At 41.4% G+C, this 9,993-nt stretch overlaps 1 protein-coding gene across 11 annotated transcripts in view; it reads right to left on the reverse strand.

Moving 5' to 3' along the window:
* Slc9b2 (solute carrier family 9 member B2) overlaps positions 1 to 9,047 on the reverse strand; it is a 58,172-nt gene extending 49,125 nt beyond the window's left edge. For 3 of the 11 annotated variants that reach the window (XR_007351394.1, XR_007351393.1, XM_048813675.1), the window contains exon 1: positions 8,674 to 9,043. The gene's annotated coding sequence lies outside the window, so the exon portion shown is untranslated. Of the gene's footprint in view, positions 1 to 5,790; positions 5,988 to 8,588 lie in introns of all 11 variants that reach the window. The other 8 variants (XR_007351396.1, XR_007351397.1, XM_048813672.1 and 5 more) reach the window with 7 other exon arrangements.
* Between the last annotated feature and the right edge of the window lie 946 nt (positions 9,048 to 9,993).

Below are 9,993 nucleotides of genomic sequence, written 5' to 3' on the forward strand. Positions count from 1 at the left end.
TCATCCCAGACCCTTACGTTCAGAAAGCTCCCTGGTCATAGCTATCCCACTGGCAAAGATGATGACTGGGATCCGCAGTTGTGTCCTGCTGGCCATGACATCCTTACTGAAAAGTGTCCGTTTACGTAGGACAAGAGCTGATCTTGTAGTACCCAGTGACGGGCAACTTCCACGCTTGCACTGCAACCTAAGCCAGGGGAATGGGGCCTCCCCAGAGACGGGTAAGCAGTGCAGAGGCGGTGGACGACCTAAGACAGGGGCTACTTGATTCCCATTGACATGCAAAAAACAAAAAAGGGGGACTTGCTGATAGTAGGCCCGCCCTGGCCCCTGGGGACTCAACCCCCAGTTCTTTGTTATGCATGTCAATGTGGCCAGCTCACAAGGCCATGACGCAGGCTTGCGGTTCCCTGTTTATCTGCCTCGCACATATGTGTCTCTCGGGAACATCTTGACCTGTTCGAGCCTCCTGATAGGGGACGGTGACATGATGGTAACCCAAGGACGCAGTTATTACTCTCCCCTCCTCGCTTTTGAGTAATTTCCCGCAGCTGTTAAAAAGATATATAAGGGGAACAAATTTGGCAATAAAGCGCGCACACGCTCCCTCCTGGATGAAGAACCTTGGTGTCCTGTGTATTTTTAACCCCGCCGTCCCTCGCCGGACTCGGCTCCGTTAGCCGGACGCGGCAGGAGAGCACTCTACTACTAAGCCACATCCCCAGCCCTCATGTTCCTCTTTAGCATACCTAATAACCAGAATTTCCTATGGGACTAATTCAGATACTTGGAAACTATCTTGGCTTAATTTGAACTTTATTTTCAATATAAGGGACATATGCCACCAAAATTATAGAGCTGTGAAATCAAAAGAAACTGTTTTTACCTTCACATTTGAAAAAAAAAATTGCACTTAAAGAACAAAATCAGTTCTATGTAGGCACATGTATGTAAATAAACAGAAATAAACAAGTCTGTAAGCAGTTTCCTTTGAGTAGGGAAATAGAGTAATTGTACTTCCAATTTTTACTTTCTACAATTAGATATTGTTAAGATCCTTTACAATAAAATTACATTTAAAAAGGGAATCCATATAATTCTTAAAGCTTTAGAGAAAAGAAAATAATATGGTTTTCTTTAATTTTTTTCACAGATACATTCTGGTGATTTGATTTGAGATAATTTCATCTCACACAGTTTAAGGTCATTTCTTGTGTGTGATTTTCAAAGAAGGTGGGGAAAAGCCTAGAATCTTTTACAGAAATGATTTTCAAATATTTGTTTTTAAAGTAAAAAAATTCATCAAATGATATATTATCTTAAATTCAACAAGTGGAACAGATAAAGTTGGAGCTGCAGGATTCTTGCTGGCTCACTCCTTGTTCTCTTGGCAAGTGAAGCATACTTTGAAAACCACTTCTATAAATATGCTTGCTCATAAAGGAGGTATTTGTTAAATGAGTGTTATATTTTTTAGTTTATTTTACCAATATAAATGTTTAATAATGCCTTCCATAATATTCTAGAAGATATAAAGGAATAATCAGCTTGCAAATGTGTGTAGGGTCTCAGGCAAATAAAATATACTTTTTGCTGTCAATTCAATTATGACTGACAGATTGCTGCAGGATAAAGACAGGTTACTCTTTGTTATTTCTTGTCATATGGATAGGATGACATTTGATAGGTAATCTTACCAAGCACTTACATATATTGCTTGCTATTGTTTGAATGTGTGTGTCCCTCCAAAGTTCATGTTGGAAATTAACCCTCAAGGGACAGTTAAGAGATGGGGCCTTTTGGCAAGTAAGTCATGAGCATTTCACCCTCATGAATGGGACTAGTGTTCTTATGTTATGGTTTAGATATGAGGTATCCCCCCAAAGTTCATATGTGGGACAATGCAAGAATTTTCAGAGGTGAAATGGTTAGATTGAAAGGTGTAACCCTATCAGTGGATTAATACACTGGATTTATACTGGGCAGTAACTGTAGGCAGGTAGGGAGTGGCTACAGGAAGTAGGTCACTTGGATTGTGCCTTTGGGGTATATAGTTTGTCCCTGGTGAGTGGAGCATTCTCTCTCTCTCTCTCTCTCCTTCCTGGTTGCCATGTCCTGTGTAGGACCACCATGATGTTCTGTGTCACCTCAGGCCCAGAGCTATGGAGTTAGCCAACCATGGACTTGAAACTGTGAGCTGAAATAAATTTTTCCTCTTCTACATTGCTCTCATCATTTATTTTGGTCACAATGATGAAAAAGCTGACTAAAACATCTTATAAAAGAGTTTGAAAAGAGCAGTGTAGTGCCTTTTGCTCTTCCCCTTCGGCCAGTGTTCATCCCTTCCTCCCTGTGAGGATGCATCAAGAAAGCACCATCTTGCAAACCCCTACCAGACACAAAACCTGTAGGCACCATAATCTTGGAATTTCCAGCCTCAAGAACTGTGAGCAATACATTTCTATTACTGTATTTGTGAATTATACAATTCGTGATATTTTACCAGAGCAACAGGAATGGACGAAGGCATTGGTGGAATACTCTGTGTAGTATATTCATGCATTTAAAAGAGCATCACTATGATCGGTCATTGAATATTATCTAATGGTCACAATAATAACAATCTCCCACCTGTGGGGTTTACCCATTCGTGTGTTGAAAGCATGGGTTCTCAGGCTCATACAGGATTTCTACATGAACAAACATTGCAGTTTCTGGACTTTGCTTAACTCAGGTCAATGCTCTCAAAAGGAGTCCTACTCAGCAGTGAGGAATTCACAGGCCACAGAGGAGGGCTTAAAACTTTCCTTGACAATTATTGAAATGACGAAGAATGTTTTCCTGAATGAGAATGACCTTATCTAAAAGCTTCAGGTGTGTCAACCACAGCATTGCCAAAGGAATACAACCACTATGCTATTTACTTAATTAATCTATTGCTTTGGTTGGCTCTTCTTGAAGAAAAACACTGTATAATGAAATATGAATCCAGTGCAACTATCCCAAGGTAAGAAGGGGCCCAGTAATTGCTTTTCTTCCTATTTTGTCTCCCCATAAAGAGCAATGTAATTTTTTGAAAGTATAAAATATTACTTTTAGGTCTACTGAAGTAAAAATCTCCAAAGATTTAATCTGCGGAAGTGTAGAAGACATAACTTAATGCCTACCTAAAAACTACGTGTTCAGGTTTGACAGTATGTCCCTTCCTTGGCTTTGGTGATAAAATCAGTATTGACCTAAATCAACCTCTGTAACAACATTCCTCTTTGCCAGTTGTTGATTTAGGGCTAAGCTTGATTCATTTTTTGCTAGTGGAATTTATAGGCAAAGCTACTGGGGGTCAATGGTAAGATTTTCCTTCTTAATAAAAAGAAAAGGAAAAAATCTCTCCTTTTGTTATTAAATACATATGTGTGGCGAGGTTGGGAAGTTTGGGTTATGGATGAGGACTGTATTTCTTTGAACTCTAGCAACTATTATTGATTAATAAAAAAAAATGAGAATTAGCTAATCATAGAAAGCAACCAAGGGCTATGACACCATTGAATTTTTAAACAAACCTTGGACACTCTACGGTTTGGATATAAGTTGTCCCCCAAAACTCCCATGTTAATGCAGGAATGGTCAGAGGTGAAATGATTAGACTATGAGAACTGTACCTACCCTAATTAGTCCATCCTAATTTGAATGGTAACTATAGAAAGGTGAGGTATAGTTGGAGGAGGTGGGTCACTGGGTGCTTTTCCCATGGCCCATTTTCCTCTCTCTGTGCGTCCTGGCCACCGTGAATTCCTCAGCACTCCTTCACCACACACTTCTGCCATGATGTTCTGCCTCATCTTGGGGCCAGAGCGATGGAGTCAGCCCACCATGAATTAAACCTTTGGAACTATGAACCAAAATAAACTTTTCCTTCTACAAGCTGTTCTTGTTGGGCACTTTGTTAACAGCGATGAAAAAAAGCTAACACAGACCCACTCACCTCCAGACATCTTGTGTGAGAAAAGTAAATTTTTATTTTTTAAGGGACTTTTGGCCAAAAGTCCTGTCACTACAGCCAAAGTCAAAGTAGTACAAAAGGTGATTTTGATTCAAAAGCAACTCTAAGATACTCTGATCAGAGGCAGCAATGAGGAGCTTTTAGCTTAACACATTGCAAAATCTTCTTAAAGGATGACTGATTAGAACACTGCCTTTGCATTGTTACTTCTAAAAACTGCAGGAAATAACATTTCAGGGACAAAAAAAACAATTTCAAAGTTTTTAGTCAATAGAAATTATATCAACTGTAAGATTATATATAGTTTTTATATATAGTTTTTCCCTCCTTCATTCCCAAAGGCCAATTGTAATATTTGAATATTGAATGAAAAAAGTTGGGCATGTAAATATTTGGTTATTTTTAAATGCCTTTTCCTGAAACAACAAAAACAATGTTTCATTTCTTACTTTAACTACTTGTAAGTTTCATTTCATTTCTTGCTTTAATTATAACTTGTAAAATTCTAGTGGTCATTCAAAATCTAACTCAAATGTCATCTTCTCAAATAGTATTTCCTAACTTTGCAAAAACAGACTCCTTTTAAAACATATATTTATTTATTTATTGTACTGGAGATTGAACCCTAGGGCCCAGGGCATGGTAGGTAAGTGTGTTATCACTGAGCCACATGCTTAGCCCTTTCTATTTTAAGTTGCTCAGGCTGACCTTGAACTTGATGATCCTCCTGCCTCAGCCTCCTGAATAGCTGGGTTTACAGGCTTATGCTACTGCCTCTGGCTGACAAATGCCCTCCTGTTTTCTCTGGGAACTTATTCATTCATTTAACAAACATTTATTAAGCTTTGGTTATTTCTAGCTCTTCTTCTGGTAATGCAGAAGTGAAAAGCCTTACATAGTTCCTATACTCAGAGCTTACAATATAGATAAATCCTTAGCAACCAACATGAAGTGTGGCAAGTTTCTGTTTTAGGCATATTAGCTAGCATATGTTAACAACCAATGAAGTTAATTAAACTTTTACTGGGTTTGTATGGTGTGTAAGGCACAAGAGATATAAAAATGAATGAAATACAGTCTCTGTTTTTTAAGGGAGGGACAGAAACTGATAATGTGTTCAACAAACTAGTTTCCTCTGCTGCCTGGGCAGAGTCAACATTTCCCAGTCTGCCTTATAGGTTTGTGTGGCATGTGACCTGTAGACTGGCCAGTGGGATGTGGGCATAAAATAATGTGCTATTTCTAGGATTCATCCAGAAGAAGCCTTCATGAAATTCTCCATATCCCCCTCTCTTTCCCATTTTCTGAAACTAAGGACTCTTAAGTGCTTAGGAGATAGCAAAGCCATAATATAAAAGAATCTTGACTTCCAGAATCACTGAATAGAAGTCTACCAGCTGAACTCCTGCTTGGACTTTACTTGCATTAGAAATAAACTTTTGCTGTGTTTGGTTACTGAGATTTTGGAGTTCTTCTGTTATAGCAGCTGGTGTTGCCTTATGTACTTTAATTGGATGTAAAAAGTGCAGAGGGGAGAGGGTATTGCTGTGCTTGGCTGGGGGTGGATGTATCAGGATATGTGGGAAACAAGCCTTAGAAAATAACTTGGTCATGTAAAGAAATCATAGAAGACCATTCCAGGCAGAGAAACCATATGAGCAAAGAATAAAATATGAATAGAAAGGTGCATATAGGGAATTCTATGTATATCTGTATTAATTAGAACACAGAAATGTTTGTGATCTGAGCAGTCAGAAGAAAACGCTAAGTATACATTCTTGGGCTATTACCTCCTAGTCAGGTTAGCTTAGGCAAATTCATAAATCAGTCTGGACAAGTTTCTTCTTGTTTAAGATGGAGACAATGCCTATGTCTCCCAAATCCTAAAACAGTGTACTTCATTGAGTCCATAGAGATGCCTTCTGCTCCTCTGTCTTCTTTTAATGAAATATCCTTTGAGAAGGAAGCCACCCATGCACATGGTACACTGAAGAGCACAGATAAGGGACACTGGTAAATTCAAACTTCACAGAAGACACACAAAAAAACAAATTAGAGAATTGATTTTTTAAAAGATAAAGAGCTTTCATTATGTTTGTTAGAACAAAGAGACAGGGCTGGGTGCAAACTTCAAAAATCAGCTCAGCCTTTGATCAGGAACCAGACTACACCTACGGGAATGGACCCATTTTCCTGGTGGAAAATGAGCCACCAAACAAAGGAGGGGACTGGGCTTATATAGGTTGTGGGTGATGTAGTGAGCATGCCAGTCTGGGCACTCAGGAATTTGAGTCCTTGAGTTAGGGATTGGTGGCCAGCACCTGGAGAGGTACTGTCTTGAAAGAGATTAGTATTTCCTAGAGACTATCACTTCTAGGTTGGATGAGACACTGTCTCCCCTCCTGTGGCCAGTACCTGGGAAGGACTTATCTTGGGAGAGAAAAAAGTCATCATTGTATGACTTTCCTTTCTATTTCTTTCTCCCCGGTCTCACTATTTTGGGGTGTTTTGTTTTCCATATCCAATAATGTTGGCAAGACATAGTTAATAACTTTAAAAGGTTATTAAAAACACTCCAGAACTTATCATAATTGTGGCTTCCTTAGCACAGATGACACATGACTAAAATACTGAGAGCACTCCCTCATTATGATTGCATACGCAGGCTACTCCACTTCCCTGGTATGGTATTACCAAGCTGTGTGTAAAAAAATTGTAAATCTTTTTTTTCCTCCAGAAGAAAAATGTGTTCTGTCGCTAGGATTTTATGCTGACCAAGAATCAGAAACACACTAATAGGACTAATAAATATTTGGCCATGAACCAGATAGTCAATAATCTCTTGTATTCTGTAAATATTTTCAAATGAAGAAATGTTTCACATTATACTTGTAAAGCAAGAGACTTTCAAGGGTCTGTGGGTAACAAATAAATGACTTCAGGAGCCAGGCAGGTAATAAGTAATGTGGAATCTGTGGCATCATCTGGAGTGGGTCAAGCCCAACTGAAGACATTCAAATCACCACAGGCCTCTGGAGCTAATCCCATGTTTTTACTTCCCATCTAAAGAAACTGAGATTAGGGTTAGGTGACTCTCAGAGTACATATAGTAAGCACAGTAATCAGAGTCAATGCAGAAGACAGAAACCACTCCACATATTTAACGCAGAAAGAGATTGTACACAGAGAACTGGGTGTTCATGAGCTTGTGAAAGGGCTAAAAGTGCAGGGTCGAGGCTGGGTCCCCAAGAATTACTTCTACAACACTAGTAACTGAACCATTAAGGAATTTTGCCAAAATCAAGAAGCTACACAGGGCCTCTGGAGTTCAAGAACACCACTAAAGTTGTGACCCAGATATGCTGGGATCTAGAAACTATCTGGACAGGAAACACAGAATATACTTGCCACTTCCCTCAACTGCCCCTTGACAGCCACAGGGCTAATGATTCAACACAGTGACACTGAGTCTGAGTGTCTCAGCTACTCTAAGTGCCTCTCAACACCCACAATTCTGAAGACAGGACACTGGCATCTCCTGCACTTTTTTGCCAGAAGAAAACAGCTACAGGGGCTGGGGTTGTGGCTCAGAGGCAGAGTACTTGCCTCACATGTGTGAGGCACTGGGTTCAATCCTCAGCACCACATACAAATAAATAAATAAGGATACTGTGTCCATCTACAACTAAAAAAAATATTAAAAAGAAAACAGCTGCAAATAACAGGAAGGTGGCCTTTACCTCACTCTCTCCTTGCTTTAGAAACATCAGGCAAGTTTACTTGCCAGACCCTAATTTTTATCCAGAACTCTATCTCAAAGGAAGTCTGGGGGAATGTTTCTTAGCTTTTTCAGGTTCTGCTGTACAAGAAGGCAAAAGCAAACAGGAATGGACAAGTGCCACCTTTCACATTCACCTAGCAACTGCAGCTACAGGCCCTAGGACTTAGATCTGGATCACTAATTCTATTCTTCTTATCCTATAATTACCTTTTATTGAAGTCCTAAAAAATGATGAAAATGTATCAACAGGGTTATTATCCTACAAACCTTCAAATACTAGAATATATGCCAGTTTGGCACAGAGAAGACACACAGGTATTTGCTGAATAGCTGTTTCATTCCTGACTTTGAGAGAAACAGTAAACTAAAATTCCACCAGAGTACTGCGTAGCAGCAATAACTGTCAAGTGGAGGCCCATCAGGGAGGGGTGAGAAAATGGAGTTGACTTGGCAAAGGCATCTGCTCTGTGTCTGCTAGTGGTATAGATTTCTTGTTAGGAAGCTAAAGGAACGGGAGGATTCCTGACACTAATCTTTTGGTGCAACAAATCACAGCAGAGTCTAGGGTGACATAACAAGGGTGTGATGATAAGCTGATACCTAATAAACAAAAGGCCACAGCTTCCACCGGCTTTGAGCAGGTCCAGGCAATGGGATCTGATGATGCTTAGCGCGTTGAGAGTGCTAACCTACTCCACCAGAAGCAACACCCTCTGGTTGATTTGACAACTAAAAAACAATGAGGAAAATCCCAGTACACACACACACACACACACACCCCACAACCGGAAAGAGTTGGGCGCTCACTCCAGATCGCGGGCTCCGCCAGAGCTACACGAATCACATGGCGGAGAGGGTTTGTTTGCCCTCGGTATTCTCCCCTGCTACTCACTCCGCAGGCTGTGATGCAGGTGACCCCGCTTCGCCGGGCGCGTTAGGAATTGAGCATCTGGGCGGCGGCGGTCGGGGGCCCAGTCTAAGCAGCCGGCACTGGGTGTCGCGGGCGCACGGCCCCACGTAGCCCCACGGGCACTGCTGCAGATAACCAATCCTGGGGCTGATTACCCGCAGCCCCGCCTTTCCCACACACCCACGCCCAGCGGTACAGCCGGAGAAGGTCTGCCCAGCGCTCGGGTGGAGGCTCAGGAGCAAGCCTGGGGGGTTCGCCCGCCGCCTCCCGGCGCGCCTAGAGGGATTTCGGGTTCCGCAGCGCGTGGCTCCGCCCCCCGCCCGTGGCAGGAGGCCCTCCGCCAGCCCTGGGACCTGGGAGTCTCAGCGTGCGGCCTTTCAGTCGCTTGTTCTTAAGAAAGTGTGCGAGTTCTACCGCCCCCTGGAGCCCGGACACAGCGCGCGTTTACCCAGGGGAGCTCCTAGGAAGGGTCGGCAGCGTGCGTGCGCCCCCAAGCGCAGCGCGGTTTCTTGCAGGAGCCTGGAATGCGGGACACGCAGCCCTTTGCGTGCTTATGGTTCCCTGAACCAACTTCTAAATTCTGTATTTCGACTCCACTGTGTAGTTGTACTATTCAGAAATGTCTTCTTGAGTCAGTGGGAAAACAAGATTTTTTTTCTTTAGATGACAAAAAGAAAAGTCTTGTAGCGTTCATCGTTTCTTTAACCCGTGCCCTATTGCTGTATTGATTCAGATTTTAACCCTTCCACCAACATTTTGGTTCTTTTTGATTTTCACTCCCATTTTCGTGGCTTCTTTTCCTTCGTATTCTCCTCTCCTACATTCATGCGGGCGCGCGCACATGCCCTGTTTTTGGTGTGTATGTGCCTTACCTGTCTTTTCACTCCTTTATACAAGTGCCAATTTTAATCCTGCCTTCAGGCAAGAAGGTCTGTCTTCAAGTAAATATCTCCACCAGACATAAATCATTCACTGTATCTCAGATCCTTCCTTGTGAAGAACCTCAGGTCCGTCCAATATTCCTCCTCAGAGTATCTAAAATGATTCTTTTCCTAAACTGAACTGTACCTTTTCTAAGCTTGAAAAAATTTCTGGTCACATCAGGCTTCCTCTTATCACAGAATTTAAAGTGTTTTTCCCCCTTTTCTTTCAGTCATATGATCTTCATTGTACATCACCTAATTTGATTAACATGACTTAGGAGAACATTGAATTTGGGGGTTAGGCTTCACTTTTTCATTGCTTGTTATGTTTACAATCATGTTAAAATCAATTTTGTAGAACTCGTGTGTTGATTTGAAT

This window comes from Marmota marmota, unplaced genomic scaffold (genome assembly GCF_001458135.2).
Source record: "Marmota marmota marmota unplaced genomic scaffold, marMar, whole genome shotgun sequence".
In the NCBI taxonomy this organism is placed as follows: Eukaryota; Metazoa; Chordata; class Mammalia; order Rodentia; family Sciuridae; genus Marmota; species Marmota marmota.